Source organism: Ornithorhynchus anatinus, chromosome 2, assembly GCF_004115215.2.
Source record: "Ornithorhynchus anatinus isolate Pmale09 chromosome 2, mOrnAna1.pri.v4, whole genome shotgun sequence".
Lineage (NCBI taxonomy): Eukaryota > Metazoa > Chordata > Mammalia > Monotremata > Ornithorhynchidae > Ornithorhynchus > Ornithorhynchus anatinus.
The window spans coordinates 91,462,957-91,479,379 of NC_041729.1; the positions used below are offsets into that span (position 1 = coordinate 91,462,957).

The window sequence follows — 16,423 nt, forward strand, 5'->3', positions numbered from 1 at the left end:
AGTATTGCCTAGTGGAAAGAGCACAGGCCTGGGTGTCAGAGGATTTGAGTTCTAATCCTAGCTCTGCCACTTGTCTTCTATGGGACTTTGGGCAAGTCACTCAACTTCTCTCTGCCTCTTACCTCATCCGTAAAATGGGGATTAAGACTGTGAGCCCCATGTGAAACATGAATTATATACTGATTATCTTGTATCTATCTCAGTGCTTAGTATAATGCCTGGAACATAGTAAGTATTTAACAAATACCATTAAAATAAAAAAAAAAGGAAAAGCCACTTGGAACATTTGTATTGAAAAGAATGATGAAAAGGCCAGTGCCCCCAAGCCAGGACTCCCTAGTCGTTGTTCAAGGATCCATTTCCACTCTTCCAGACTAACTCTTCAACTTATCTATGTCCACTGATGGATATCTCCAAACCCTGCTGCTGTCGATCCTTCATTCAATCATTCATTCAGTCGTATTTATTGAGCGCTGTGTGCAGAGCAGAGCATTATACTAAGCATTTGGGAGAGTACAGTATAACAATAAGCAGGCACATTCCCTGCCTGCAATGAGCTCAGTCTAGAGAGGGTGTGTTCTGAACTGGGGGTGCACTGAGTAAACTGCTCTGTGCACAGGAAGTCCTCGAGTGGTATTTTTTGGGGAGGGACAAAGAGGACAGGTAGAGTAGCATTGGGCTTTTAAAAGCCTAATGATTTGGTGTTTAAGTTGTCTCTGCTTTATTCAACTGGAGGGCATATCAGTGAAGGGCTGTTAAGGCTAATTCAAAAACTTGTAAAATTGTATTTTATCATTCTTTCAGGCTAGCTGGTCACTGTGTAATAATAGTGATGGTATTGGTTAAGAGCTTACAATGTGCACCGTATAAACTTAAGTGGTCCCACTGGGTGTCCCCATTCCATATCCTCACACTCTGGGACAACTTTGGGGGTCCTAAAACCCACAGGTGTGGGCAGAACCTGTGCAGCTGTTGTCTTACAAGTTCAAAGGAAGGTAGGGTGAGTGGGGCACAGAAGAAAAATGGAAGACAGGGTGGTAAAGAAAAGAAAAAAGCAGATAGGCTTACCTGGATCAAGCAATTCCCAAGGTCAGAAACATTTATGTTGTATTGGCCAGTGGCAGCTAGCAAATGCACCTACTTGTAACTGAGCTGGTACAATGAGTGGTCTTGGAAGTGCAAACAATGGAGGTTTTTTGTGTACATGAAGTCCAAATGGAGGTGTCTTTCTGTACAGGATTGACCTGTGAGGTCTTGGAATCACACTGAATGTCTGTGTGAATTGAATGTCTGTGAATTTTCCTAGGGCCCTGCCACCAGGATGTAACATTTGTAGAATTATATGGCAAGTTTTGTACCACCAATAGCAGCCTGTCTTTGTGTGCCCCCAAGATGTGGCTTACCCCCCAATATATGGCTTACCTCGCTGCTTTGTTAATGAAATGCGAGGGGCCATTTATTTGCCCTTAAGGAAAACCACTAAGAACCCATCACAAAGGCAGTGACTGAGCATTATCTTGAATGTGTGCTGCCTTCCACAGTGTTGCTGAGAGATCTTATTAAGTACAGTCAGTTCCCTTGGTTTGGTGAAGTTCAGGTCGTGCTTGACGTACCGTCCACATAGTTTCATGTTAGCAACTTTGTTTTTGTGCTCAATTCTGAAAAATCATTTCCCGGTCCCTTCTGATCCTGTCTGCCTGACTTACTGAAAAATCAAACAATAATCTGAATCCAAAGAGCAGGACACCAAAGTAAGGAGGTTGAAAAAGTGGTAAAGAGATCTTCCTAGTTAAAAATCTCAAGTTTTAGATCTCTAAAAGTAAAACCTAGTGATCGATGGAACTCACTGAAGACAAACCCCAATCTTTTCAACTGGTAATACCAGAAGAATTCTTAGAGAAAGTGCTATAGACCTAAAACAGGAGTCACTGAATCCCCTTTCACTCATCTGCCCATCTGCAGTAGCAGCAGGATTTATTGAGCACCCATTATTGGGTTATTAAATGGCTATGGTTAGGTGCTTACTATATGCCAAGCACTGTACTAAGTGCTAAGGTAAATACAAGATAATCAGGTGGGACACAGTCCCTGTCCCTCATCTGGCACACATTCTAAATAAGAGAGAGAACAGATAACATTTTATAGGTAAGGATCTTAGAAATAAAATAAAAATGAATTATTGCATTTGTTAGGCTCTTAGTATGTGCCAAGCACTGTTCTAAACAATGGGGTAGATACAAGATATTCAAGTCCCATAAGGGGCTCACAGTCTAAGTAGGAGGGAGAACAGGTATTGAATCCCCACTTTGCAGATGAGGGAACTGAGACACAGAAAGTTAAGTGACTTGCCCAAGGTCACACAGCTGTTACATAGGAGAGCAGGGATTAGAACCCAGGTCCTGTGACTCCCAGGCTCATGCTCTTTCCACTAGGCCATGCTGCTTTTCTAGTATTCAGTCAATCGTACTTCCTGAGCCTGTGTGCAGAACACTGTATTAAGCACTTGGGAGAGTACGAAATAACAGAGTTGGTAGATGTGTTCCCTGCCCACAACAAACAGTCTAAAGGAAGACAAAAAATATTTACAACTAGAGAGGTCAAAATAAATAATCGAATACAATATATGTGTGTGTACATATTTATACGCACTTATTCAATCATATTCATTGGGTGCTTACTGTGTGCAGAACACTGTTCTAAGCACTTGAGAGGGTACAATACAACAACAGACACACATTTCCTGCCCACAAAGAGCATGCAGTCTAAAGGATGAGCTTAAATGAGAAGCAGCATGGCATAGCGGATAGAATACAAGCCTGGGAGTCCGAAGGTCATGGGTTCTAATCCTGGCTCTGCCATTTGTCTGCTGTGTGACCTCGAGCAAGTCACTTCATTTCTCTGTGCCTCAGTTCCCTCATCTGTAAAACGGGGATTGAAACTGTAAGTCCCACATGGGATAGGGAATATGTCTGATTCACTTTGCTTGTATTCACCCCAGCACTTAGTACAGTGCCTGGCACATAGTAAGCGCTTAACAAATACCGTTATTTAATTATTATATATATGTACATATGTATATATACACCTAAGTACATATATGCATAAGTACTGAGGCTAGATATAAATAAATTCATCAATGCTAGAGTTGGCTGATGAAATTATAGGCTCAGAGATTGGGAGTTTAATCAGGAAAGGCTAATAGTAAAGGGGGGGGAAATTTTAAGAGAAGCGTGAGAAGCAGCGTGGCTCAGTGAAAGGAGTATGGGCTCTGGAGTCAGAGGTCATGAGTTCGAATCCCAGCTCTGCCACTTGTCAGCTGTGTGACTGTGGGCAAGTCACTTAACTTCTCTGTGCCTCAGTTACCTCATCTGTAAAATGGGGATTAAGACTGTGAGCCCCTCGTGGGACAACCTGATTCCCCTGTGTCTACCCCAGCGCTTAGAACAGTGCTCTGCACATAGTAAGCGCTTAACAAATACCAACATTAACAGTGCTCGGCACATAGTAAGCGCTTAACAAATACCAACATTATTATTGACATTATTATTTTAGGAGGGATTTAAATGTAGGGAGAGAGCTGTGCTCTGTCTGATGTGAGGAGGGAGGGAGCCCCAAGCCGGGGAAGAGTGCGAGCGAGGAGATGGAAGTGGGAGAGTCTGCAGTGGGGAGAGGGCCTTTTGAGCACCAGCGGTAACGTTAATTCATAGTGAATCATTTCCTCTTACAAATCACCGCTCCCAGAGCATCCAGCAACAGAAAAGGGCCTGGAGCTCTGGGCTTGGAGCCACAGGAGTCCTTGGGGAGCCCTGAGTCAGGCTGGGAGGCTGGAGCTTTCTGGACCGAACTGGCCGGCAAGTTATACCCCAGTTGGGAGCTGGGGGGGTGGAAGGTATTAACTCTTTTGGAACTCCAGGGTTCAGTAAATTACTGCTACAGTTAAGCACTTTTCCAAACCACTGTGCACTCAGTTCTCGTATAATCCAGGGATTATGTTCAGGATGGTCATTCCTCTAGTGTGGTACCAGCCTGTATAGTTTACAGCTGGATTTATCCCTGTCTAGTACTGATAGGGCCCTGGGTTCCTTTTTACGTCTGATACTGTTACAGTGATTTGGGGGAAGGCAACAGCAGCAGCTCTGGAGAAGGGTGAGAATGTTGGAGTCCCCTGGCTCTGGATTTCCATAAAACTTCCTTTAGGTTATCACTATGTTACACTGCGTAACCATCGTAAAGCTCGTGAAATCTTTCTGTTACTTCTAGTTGGCCACAATGGGGCTGATATATATGAGTGCCATTAGTGTTTATTAATAATAATGATGATGGTATTTGTTAAACACTTACTACGTGCCTAGCACTATTCTAAACACTGGAGTAGATACAAGGTAATCAGGTTGTCCCACATGGGGCTCACAGTCTTAATCCCCCTTTTACAGATGAGGTAATTGTGGCACAGAGAAGTTAATTGACTTGTCCAAAGTCACACAGCTGACAAGTGGTGGAGCTAGGATTAGAACTCACGAACTCCAACTCCCAAGCCTATGCTCTTTCCACTAAGCGAGGCTGCTTCTCGGGTACTCTGGGTACGTTGCTGATGAGCCCCTCATTAAGGAAGACGCTCACTGTAACATGTACGCCTTGATTGACATCACAGGCCCAACCAGTTCTTCCCACATTGCGTCACGTTCTTTCTATTCACAGAGCTGCACATTGTCCAAAGAATGTTCCCTAGTTCTCCAGTAGAGTTCAGTCTGTCAGTCAATCGTATTTATTGAGCACTTACTGTTTGCAGAGCTCTACACTAAGTACTTGAGAGAGTACAATATAGCAGTGTATATCGTTCCCTGCCCGCAAAAAGCTCTGTATAGTGAGAACCTGCATCCTGGAAAAACGAGTGTATGAAGTGCAAGGCAAAGACAACAATTCAGACCCCATCTCTGGTCAACATGGAACTCACGGTCTAATACAAGAAGGTAGTGTTGGGGTGGAGAAGGAAACTGCAGCATGGCTTAGTGGAGAGAGAACGGGCCTGGGAGTCAGAGGGTCTGGGTTCTAATCCCGGCTCCTCCATTTACCTGCTGTGTGACCTGGAGCAAATCACTTAACTCTGTGCCTCAGTTTTCTCATCTATAAAATGGGGATTGAATCCCCCTCCCTCCTACTTAGACTGTGATCCCCATGTGGAGCGGAGACTGTCCATCTTGATTATCTTGTATCTACCCCCGGCACTTAATGCCTGGCACATAGTAAGCACATAATGAACGCCATAAAAAATAAAATAAAAATTTAAAGCAAAAAAGAACATCTGAACAGCAGACGACAGTACAAACGACCAAGGGAGCAGTTTTTCTGCTCTTCATTATTCCTGTTAGGTTGTCTCTAGTTCAAATGGATCTTTTAAAGGCACGTATTTTACAACCAGGGCCACAGCTCAAGCTCTGAGAAAAGCTGGCTCAATTGCAGAGTTGCCAACCCACGGTGAGTTTTTGTACAGTCCACACAAATGAGCTAAAATAGGCCATCTCCATAAATGTTGGGCTGCTTCCTCTGCGTGTAAAGTGATGGGGACCTGCAGAAGGCTCTTCCTCCAACCCTCCCTCAGGCCTGGTGAGTGCGTGTGGGCCTTTTCTGGACCTCGGTTTCCCTGAGGAGCTGGTGATCCACCCCCTACTCCAGAGAAGTCCACCCCATCCCCCATCCTACCTGTGGCAGAGAGGAGCCCCTCCCCTTTCTCTGAGTGCTGCTTACCAGTCATTTCTGTCCAAGTCACCCACATTCTTCAACCTCTACCCCAGGGTTGCTCATTCCATCCATTTTTCCCTCCTCCCGGCCTGCTCATATCTGTCCCCGGGGCGCTTCCTCAGCTGCTGCCCAGCTGTTGCTTGGGGCAGACAAGGAGACCCCAGCCCTAGGCAAGAGGTGCTGGATAGGGTCAGGGCTGACAACTGCTGAGAACGATTTCTACGGTGTCTGTCGTGAGTCTGGCCGGCTGCTCTAGAGGAAACAGCTGCTGTCCCCTTCCTTTCTCCATTCCCCTCCCTCACCTCATCTACTGCCTACTCTCTGACAGTTTGGCTCTGTCAGTAAGAAAAGTGTGAAAGTCAGTCATATTTATTCATCCTGTTTTTAAAAAGTCATCCTCCCCAGTTGCTTTCTATCCTGAGTGGGGATAGTAGTAATCATATTTGTTATTGATTAAGGACAGTGTGGGCAGAGCACTGTACTAAGCACCGGGAAAGAATGCACAGGTGGGAAATAGACATGGTCCTTGTCCCTTGAGGGCTTCACAATCTGGTTCAAGTGGCCAATTAATGAAAGAGACCAGTTCTCACTGGCAATGGGTAAAAAGTACTCTGCATACAGTAAGTGCAATTGACTGATTAAAAAAAATTTCATAAAAGGCAGGAAAGAGAGTCAATTCTGTTGTCCCAATAGAATCATAACTGCTAGTGCTTCTGTTACCCAGGGATGTTTCATTTCTAGTGAGAAAGCTTCCCCACTTTACCGCCTGAGTCATTAGGGTCTGGGCTAAAGACTCTAAGGTCTGTGCAGATTTGGCTGTGGGCTGGGTTTTTGGAGTATTTTAAGGAAAAATATACTGAATTCAGACGGAAATCTTATTGTGAGGTAAATCAGAGAAATATGGCAAAATACTTATTCAACCAGATTCCTTAGTATCAAAACAAAGATATTTTCAGCTGGATGTAACCATTCTTATCGAATCTTTTTAGATTATTGATTTCCCAGCACACCATAGGTGGATGAATGGTGTTAACAGCATTTTTTTTTAACCTATAAGAAAAAAAACCCTGTGGTCTTCCAGGCCCAGGCCTGACTGAGAGCCTGGGGTTATTTGGGAGGAAAGAGAGAGGTGTGTAACCTTGGGCAAGAACCTTAACGTCTTTGTGCCTCAGTTTCCTCATCTGTTAAAAAAACTTGTTCTTCTCAGTTTGTGAGCCCCACGTGGGACAGGGACTCTGTCCAATCTGCTTATACTGTATCTACTCCCGTATTTCATACGGAGCTCTGCATAGTAAGTACTTAACAAATGCCACAATTATTAGTGGTGTTGGTTTTGAAGATCAGAGCTGGGAGCCCCTAAAGAGCTAGCTGTAAGGTTAAGGGAGGAAAATCTTTAGAGAATCTTTATCCTTCACTTAGGTTTTCCTAGTTTAGGTATCTGCTTCTCCTGCTGTGACAGTTAAGGCTAATTGTGTCAATTTTTTTACCTTCCCCATTAAGAGACATAGCAAGTACTCTTTTATGATATTTGTAAAACACTTACTATATGCCAGGTACTGTACCAAGTTCTGGTACAAGCTAATCAGGTTGGATGCAGTCCATGTCCCACATGGGGCTCACGGTCTTAATCCCCATTTTAAAGGTAAAGTAATTTAGGCACAAAGAAGTGAAGTGACTTGCTTGAGATCAAACAGCAGACAAGTGGATTAAAGCCCAGGTCCTTTTGACTCCCAAGGCCATGCTCTATTAGACCTTGTATCTCTTTAGGAAAGAAGATAGCTAAGATAACCATGGTAAAACTAGACTATACTATTCTGAGAAGAATTCATGTATATTTATATGTGTGTATATATATATATGTATATATATATATATATATATGAGTAGGCTGACATGGTGCTATACTGTCCTGAGAAGGGAAGGAGAGAGGCCAAGGGGTTGGGGCCGAGGGGAGGAAGGCCAGATTCAGCATGATGCATCAGTCAATCAGTGGTACTTTTTGAGCAATTACTGTGTGCAGAACACTGTACTAAGTACTTGGGAAAGTACAACAGAGATGGTAGACCTGTTCCCTGACTATAAGAAGCTGACAGTCTAGATACATGTCACAGAGTCACGACCGGGGTCGCTGCCACACCTGGCTCCTGGAGCTCAGGGGCTGGTACTGCTGGCTTGGTCTTCCCACAACTCCGTTGCCACCGCTGGAGGCCAAGTGCAAGGTAGGGGCTGGGGGAGGCGGGACCTGGCTCAGTCATATGGATCTTCAAAGTGGCATTCATTTATTCAATCATATTTATTGAGTGCTTACTGTGTGCAATATAACAATAAACAGTCACATTCCCTGCCCACAAGGAGCTTACAGCATTCGCAGCTGTCTCTTGCCCTGTAGCCCAAGGCATCCTGCTGCCCATTTTCTAGCTGTTTCCATTTTTAGGCAATGCTTGCTGTTTGAAGTATATTGGCAGCTGATGTATTGACCTCCCAAATCAGTGCCAAGGGTTTTCAAATGTATTGAATGGGAATAAAAGTTTGGTATTGAGTAGAGGGTGTTTTTAAAGCCCCTCAAAAACCCTTCAGTTTTCAATTTTCAGTGTTCTAAAATCTAAAGAGATTTGGACCCATTCATTCAATCGCTTTTATTGGGCACTTAATGTGTGCAGAACACTGTACTAAGCGCTTGGGAGAGTAGAGAATAACAATAGACACATTCCCGGCCCAAAGAGACCTTAAAATCCATCTTTCTTTTGGCAATTCCATAGACTCCTGGTAAAAGATTTTGTCAGGTAAAGGCAGACCCCTAGATTGTAAGCTAGCTGTGGGCAGGGAATGTGTCTGTTATATTGTTCTATTGTACTCTCCCAAGTTCTTAGTTCAGTGCTCTACACACAGTAAGCACTCAATAAATACCACTGATTGACCTGTTTGGCCTTTTAAGTAAGTATTACACATTTACCACCTGTACCAGTGGGGGTGTGGTGGTAGTTAAAGGAATGAATCAGCATTCTTTTTTTCTCATCATCATTAACATCATCATTTTAAAAGATTTGCATGCCCCACGCTCATTATATAATTCTGGAGGTACACAATGGATTATTATCTAGGCAATCCATAAATCCAGTCCCCAGTTCTTATCAGCTTGCTCACCTGGCCTACGCCTTAGTTGTGTTGGACGAGTAAGCACTGGGTATTTTGAGGACCAAGCCGGGGAAAGAAGCGCCTCCACTTGGAATTTGTTTTATTATTTCATATCTGCTGGGGAGATTTATGTGAATGCTATTAAAGTCATGCAGAGTCTTTAAACAACATCCTTAATTGCAACCCCCAAAGGTGTCCACATTCCTGCCTGCCAAACTTGCATCATGAAGATGAGGATAATAATAATAATAATAAATGTGGTATTTATTAACCACTTGTATATGCCAGGCACTGTACTAAGCGCTAGGGTGGGATACAAGTAAATCTGATTAGACACAGTCCCTCTCCCACATGGGACTCACAGTCTTAATTCTCATTTTGCGGATGATGTAACCAAGGCAGAGGGGAAGGGAAGTGACTTGCCCAAAGTCATACAGCAGACAAGTGGTGGAGCCAGGATTAGAACCCAGGTCCTTCGGACTCCCAGGCCCGTGCTCTATCCACTAGCCCACGCTGCTTATATGTGATAATAGGAGCCAAAAAGAATGGGTAATAAAATCAACCCTCAGCCCCAGTTTTAGCCAATAATTTCCATCTCCTCTTCCTCCAGCCCTTTCAGAAAACTCTTAGCAAACAGAAAATTGAATTGTTTCAGCTCACTCTGGTTCACCCTAACTCCCTCCCCTCTCACTGTATGTTGTCTTTATCCATGCTGTTGGCAGTAATTATGGTATTTGTTAAGGGCTTACTATGTGCCAGGCACCACTGTACTAAGCGCTAGAGTAGATACAAGCAACTCATGTGGGACACAGTCCCTGTCCCACATGGGGTTCACAGTCTCAATCCCCATTTTACAGAAAAGGTAACTGAGGCCCAGAGAAGTGAAGTGACTTGCTTCAGCTGGAATAATTATGGTACTTGTTAAGTGCTTACTGTGTGCCAGGCGCTGTACTAAGCACCTAGGTAGACACAAGCAAATCAGGTTGGACACAGTCCCTGTCCTTCATGGGACTCACAGAGAAGCAAGAAGTGTGAGTGTCCACAAAACTGGATATGTGGAAGGTGGTAATGTTTGTAAGAAAAATGTGCTTGAGTGATCTTGGGCAAGTCATTTGACTTCGTGCATTAGTTTTCTCATCTGTAAAAATGGAGATGAATCAATTCATGATACTTAGGTAACGCTTTCTGTATGCTTGCTCTCTCCCCACTTCGGTGAGCCTCCTTATGGACCAGGCACAGTCTGATCTTCTTATGCTTGTATTATATTTCACCCAGCACATAGTTCAGTGCTTGTAAGCAATTACCACTAGGCCACCCTATTGCTGCCCAGGAAAGGATTGATTTGATGGCTAAAACCAAACTAGTGGGACCAGGCCTGGAGGCAATTAGAGAAGTGCTGCTATTCAGAGACCTAACTCCTCCCCCAGTACAAGTTAAATGCTGATTTTGGACCCCAGGGAACTCTGGGCTGTGAAGCCAAGTTTCAGTGAGCCCACTACAAATACCCAGAAGGATCTTAATTCCCTTGTTGTCCAGCACATAGTTCAGTGCTTGTAAGCAATTAGCAAATACCATAGTTATTAGTGTTATTATCTTGATCCCAGTCTCTCCATCTGCAAAATACGAGGAAGTCTGCTTTTATCAGTCAGTGGTATTTGTTGAGTGCTTACTGTATGTAGAACATTATAATAAACTCTTGGGAAAGTTCAGTACCTTGGAGTTGGTAGGCATGATACCTGCCCGCAAGGAGCTTACAGTCGACAGGGAAGATGGACATTAAACTAAATTACAGATGGGAGAGTTGGCATGTTAGGATAAGTACATAAGGGCTGTGGAGCTGAGGGTGGAGTGAATATCAAGCACTGAAAGAGTACAGATCTGAGTGCAAAGCTGATGCAGAAGGGAGGAATTGATCTTTTCATATATCCTACCTGCAGCTCAAGGCCCAGGTTGTGCATAGTAATTACAGATGCCCAGCTCTGAGTGCTTCAGCAACCCTATTGTACACCTAGGTTTTTTTTGTTTTGGGGTTTTTTTTAATATTCAAGTCCTGGAAAAATCCTCTCTCAAAAAGCACATCAAATCAAAATCATGCAAGCTGTTGCTGGGACATTATTAAAAGTTCATATGATTCACAAGAGCATCAGTGGTGTTCAGGCTTGCAGAATGGATTAAAGCGTACCCACACACACCAAGAAAAATCTATTGTCCAAAAAAATGCTTATGCACCCAAAAATTTTCCCCACTTTCTAGTTGCTTAGAGCTAATGCAATATCTGTCAGAGGGCTTGGATGTTAAAGAATTCTTGCTTAATAGCCTGATTGACTTTTAGGTTCAGGTAATGGCTTTTTCCATGACACCATGGGAACGGGAAATATGGTTGAGATGGGGAAGGCAGATGGGAAGGGAACCTTTCCTCTGGAATGCTACACGCAGTTGTCTGGGCTTCCAACAGAACATTCCCAACTCCATACTACCTGGATAAGTAAAAATTTTATTTAGGTTTAGACACCCCCCCCCCCCAACCTGGGCAGTTTGCCCCAGGGGAACATCAGTGCAGGCTTGCTGTTTGCAGACTTCCTGTTTGTATATTGGGGTCATTTAGTCACTATGTGATGGCTCACAACCATTTATTTGCAGGGATTCATTTGTGCCATTCTAACCAAAGTGTAGCCCTAGCAGCTGTGCAGAGAGTCTTGGCATCTGTGCTGGAGCTCTGGCACCTCTAAGGCAAACATCAACACCCTTGTTATTCGAGAGACCTCTGTTGGAGAGAGATTTCTAGGACCAAATGCTGTGGCAGTGTTGTGAGACTACTCTCTCTACTACCTACATCATCATTCCTTCTGCCCTGGTGTGCTCTACCCCTCCACCTCCTAGTTAGGATGCTTATTTTGTTTTTGCTTTTTTCATGGTATTTATTAAATGGTTATTATATGTCAGGCACTAAGTGCTGGGGTAGATTCAAGCTAGCCAAGTTGGACGCAGTCACCGTCCCCCATGGGGTTCACAGTCTTAATCCCCATTTTATATATGAGGGAACTGAGGCACAGAGAAGTGAAGTGATTTGCCCAAAGTCACACAGTAGACAAGTGGGAGAGCGGGGATTAGAACCCAGGTCCCTCTGACGTCCAGGCCCATGCCCTTTCCACGAGGCCAAACTACTCCTGCCCAGGAAAGGATTGATTTGATGGCCAAAACCAGGAGGGACCAGGCCTGGAGGCAATTAGAGAAGTACTGGTATTCAGTGACCCAACTTCTCCCCCAGAACAAGTCAAAAATGCTGATTTTTGACCCCAGGGAACTCTGGGCTGTAAAGCCAAGATTCAGTGAGCCCACTACAAATAGCCAGAAGGGTCTTAATTCCCCTGTTGTCCTCACTCCCAGCAAGAGGGTGTTTTTTTTTTTTTTTTTTGGTTTTTGTTTATATATTTATATCCTCCAGGACTTCAGGGCTACAAGGAGACAAGGATTTATCATGGTGGGAGTCCCACCCTGGAGCCCACCCAAATGTTAACTAAAGGAACCAGGAGATTGTAGTTCTCATGCAGCGTTGATTCCACAACCTCTGGACTGCAAGAGAGTCAGAATTTCTATGGGCCTTCTCACCCACCTTTGGGGTGGGAGACCCAGGAAAGTGAGACCCTAAAGCCATCCTTTCTATGAGGTTGATCAATAGTTTCTGGCTTGATAGCTTCTACCAAAGGTAAGACAAGCCTATATAGAAGTTCTAAGGGAATCTAAAAAGAAATGCCAAGTGTTAAAAATAGTAAATTTTTAACCAAGGAAGCTATAGTCAAATGTTCCTAGGTCTCCTATGTATGTGAAAATCAAACATGAATCCATGATCCCTGGTCTTTTTTCTTTTTCCCTTTTTTTAATATGGAATTTGTCAGATGCTAACTATGTGCCAGAGACTGTACTAAGCAGTGGGGTAGATACAAGATAATCAGGTTGAACACAGTCCATGTTCCACATGGGGCACACAGTCTTAATCCCCATTTTACAGATGAAGTGACTGAAGCACAGAGAAGTTAATAAACTTGCCCAAGGCCACAGAGCAGACAAAGGTAGAGCCAGGATTAGAAACCAGGTCTTCTGACTCCCAAATCCACAGTCTTTCCACTAGACCACTTTGCTTCCTCCTGAGTGAGGAAGGTTCTGTTCTGCACCCCCCCGACACACACACACACAAAAAACACTTGCACCTCCACCAGAGTGTCAACCTTTTCAGTCATCTTAATGTATCATTCAGAAAGGCAGTTTTATGTGGGGAATGAGGAGAGGTCCAGCACACTCACCCCCAAATCCAGCCTGCACACTTCTCTCCTCTAATACTAACCTTCTCACTGTTCCTCAATCTTATCTATCTCATTGTGGACTTCTCACCCACATCCTGCCTCTGGCCTGGAATGCCCTCCCTCCTCAAATCCGACAGGCAATTACTCTCCCCCTCTTCAAAGCCTTATTGAAGGCGCACATCTCCAAGAGACCTTCCCTGACTAAGCTCCCCTTTCCTCTTCTCCAGCTCCCTTCTACATCGCCCCAACTTGCTTCCTGTAATTTATTTCGTTGTATTAATGTCTGTCGTCCCCTTTTAACTGTAAGCTCACTGTGGGCAGAGAATGTCTGTTTTTGATATGTAACTCTCACAAGCGTTTAGTATGGTGCTCTACACAGAGTAAGCGCTTAATGAATATGATTGATTGACTGAGAAAAATGGATTCTTACCTCCTCCAGGATTGACCACTTTCCATGAACCCAGCCCCAGGCTCCACAGCTTCCTTCTAAGTACCGAGGGCTGGATGGAGACCTGAGGAATATGGCTGGGTATGTGGTGAGAGAGGAGTGGGCTGAAGTTGCAGGTCCCAGCAGGACCCCTACACCTTCCTTTCCCCCGCCCACCCCCACCTCAGTGAGACCTTGGTGTTTCACTCCTATGACCAACACAGCCCATACATTTTCACTATGGAGCCAAACTAGTTGCTCATTTTCCTTGTGAAGGTTCAGCTGGGCATATTATCTTGTTGATGATAGCAAATATATTTAAATAAGTGTTTTTTTTGAGCACCCCACAGGGTGTGTGGTGTTCTACTGGATGCTAAGTAGAATGTGTCATCCTTTTATTTTTTTCCAATGAAAACATACCTAAGAAGTTGCAAATTGACCTAGAAAAAAAGTTTCCCAGTCATTAGTATGTTACGTGTAACAACACGAGTTGAAAGAAGTTTATTATTCTAGGTTATTGTTCTAGGAAACAAGTCTTTCAATTCCATGTTATAAAAGCTTATTAACCTGATGTGGTTATTAATCAGCTGCTTCACTTAGAGTGTTTATTGCTTCCTGAAGAGGCCAAGTCCTCTGGGTAGACAAAGGCGTGAAGGGATCTTGCTTACTGTTCCCAGAGCAAAATTCTGAGCGCAGATTAAACCTCTTGGGAATGGTTTGGCATTTCTTCCTTTTCTGGGTCTGTGTGACAGTTTTTTCCAGAATTCTCTTCCTCTAGAGTGACCCAAGCTTGCTTTCCCACATCATAGCCCCTTATTAAACCAGACGCAGCATTTTATTCATTCAATAGTATTTATTGAGCACTTACTATGTGCAGAGCACTGTACTAAGCACTTGGAATGTACAAATCGGTAACAGATAGAGACAGTCCCTGCCCTTTGACGGGCTTACAGTCTAATCGATTTTATGTCTTGGGCATCTTAGGTAGCAATTCCCCTTCATAGGTTGTAAAACCTTTTTGGGATCTTTAATTGAAAGTTCCTCCAGTCCAGAGTTTTAGATTAGCATTTTACTCCTATTCCTCTCCGTTCTCTAAGGGTTTCTAGTAAGTTGGGTGGTAGAAACGAATGCAATTTTAGACTTCCAAACTTTTGTTTGCTTCATGGTCTCACAGAGGAAGATTTTTGTTTTTCATTTTAAACCCTTTGAACCCCCATTTTTTTTTTAAAAAAGCAACACTCTTATGAATGTGTGTTGGATGTTATTAACTATGGTATTTGTGAGTGCTTACTATGTACCAAGCACTGTGTAAGTGCTGGGGTAGATACAAGGGAATCAGTACAACTAACCTTAATGCCTTAGCTACAGAGCCCTTGCTACACTCCCCACAGCTGCTCGTATAAGACCTGTGTAACTTGCCTTAATGTCTTTCTTTATATGGAATTCAAGTTTGAAAATATCTTTTTAACCAAAGAGATCAAAGTATTTTCCATACATTAACTCATTAATCCAGAAGCTACCCACTCAAAAAGTTGTAATTATCTTCCAGTGACATATTATAAATCTCTTAACCTCTCTCAGCATATTATCCTGTTTAAAAAAAATGGATTCTATAAATGCAAAGAGAAGTTAAGGATTTCTCCAAGCTCACCCAGTAAGTCAGGGAAAGAGCTGGGAATAGTACCAGTGGTTACTTTGTATTCTGTTTCTAAAAAAGCTTGCACATATGTTCTTTACTCATGGCTTTCCTCCCAATTTTTACTTGACTTTGTCATGCATCTTACCTATCTCACAGGGCTATTATTAGGAATGGCTTATGCCAATTATTAAGAAGTTCTCAAGAATAATGTATGATGGCTTCTATAAAAACTTCTGAACAAATTTTCTCAGTGCCTCAGGTTACTTCCCAATAATAAAATAAGCATAATCACTCTCTGAAACCACTATGGTGTATTATGGTTCAAATACACCATAAATCTCCATCTGCTGTCCATAACCTCCAGTAGACTGAAAGCTCAATGTGGGCAGGGATGATGGCTACCAACTCTGTTAAACTGTACTCTCCCAAGCACTTAGGACAGTGCTCTATACACAATAAGAAGTTAATTGATTAAGATGGTATTGCTTCATGGATAAATCCATCAACAGTATTAATTGAGTGCTTGCTGTGTGGAGAGCACTGCACTAAGCACTTGGGAGACACAGAACAGTAGAGCTGGTAGCACGTTCCCTCCCCTCTCAGGATTGCGCCTGGAGAGTTTCCAGTACTCTTCCTGTCTCGACTACAGGAGGGAGAGTCAAGCAAAGGCCTGTCCATTCCATTCCTAGCTTGGGCAGTGGCTAGCAAGTGGAAGGCAATCTGCTGCTAGTCAAAATTCCCCTGTGCTGGGCAGCAGCGGCATGGGAGAGAGTCGAGAGTGAAGACTCAAATTTACTGCGCTGAAGGAGGCAACGGTTGATCATTTCCATATTTTTACAAGAAACTCTATAGATACATTACCAAAATGATTGCAGAGGAAGGTGGGGTGTTCTGGGAGAGATGTGACCATGGTGTCGCTATGGGTCGGAGATGACTCGACTGCATAAGACAAAGACAGAGACGTTCCCTGCCCTCAATGAGCTTACGATCTAGAGAGTGTTTTATTCATTGCTTTTTTTCAGTTGTGCATCCACTGCTGAAGTGTACTAAACAGCTTCTAATAGTGCAAAAGGAGGCATGCTCTATCCAAAGGGTCTATTTTGCTACCAGCTTATAACCATGGTCACTGGGAGACCTGGGCTTGGTGTTTTCATGGTTTCAGTTCAGAATGGATTGTCCCCT

At 43.6% G+C, this 16,423-nt stretch overlaps 1 protein-coding gene and 1 non-coding gene across 3 annotated transcripts in view; both read left to right on the top strand.

The window, feature by feature from the left end:
• Nucleotides 1–16,423, top strand: part of SLC2A12 (solute carrier family 2 member 12) — a 65,875-nt gene that overhangs the window by 23,322 nt on the left and 26,130 nt on the right. The window lies entirely within an intron of this gene.
• LOC114809386 lies at nt 15,835–15,972 on the top strand. The gene has a single exon (XR_003757173.1). It is a non-coding gene; the product is annotated as a small nucleolar RNA SNORA7 (small nucleolar RNA).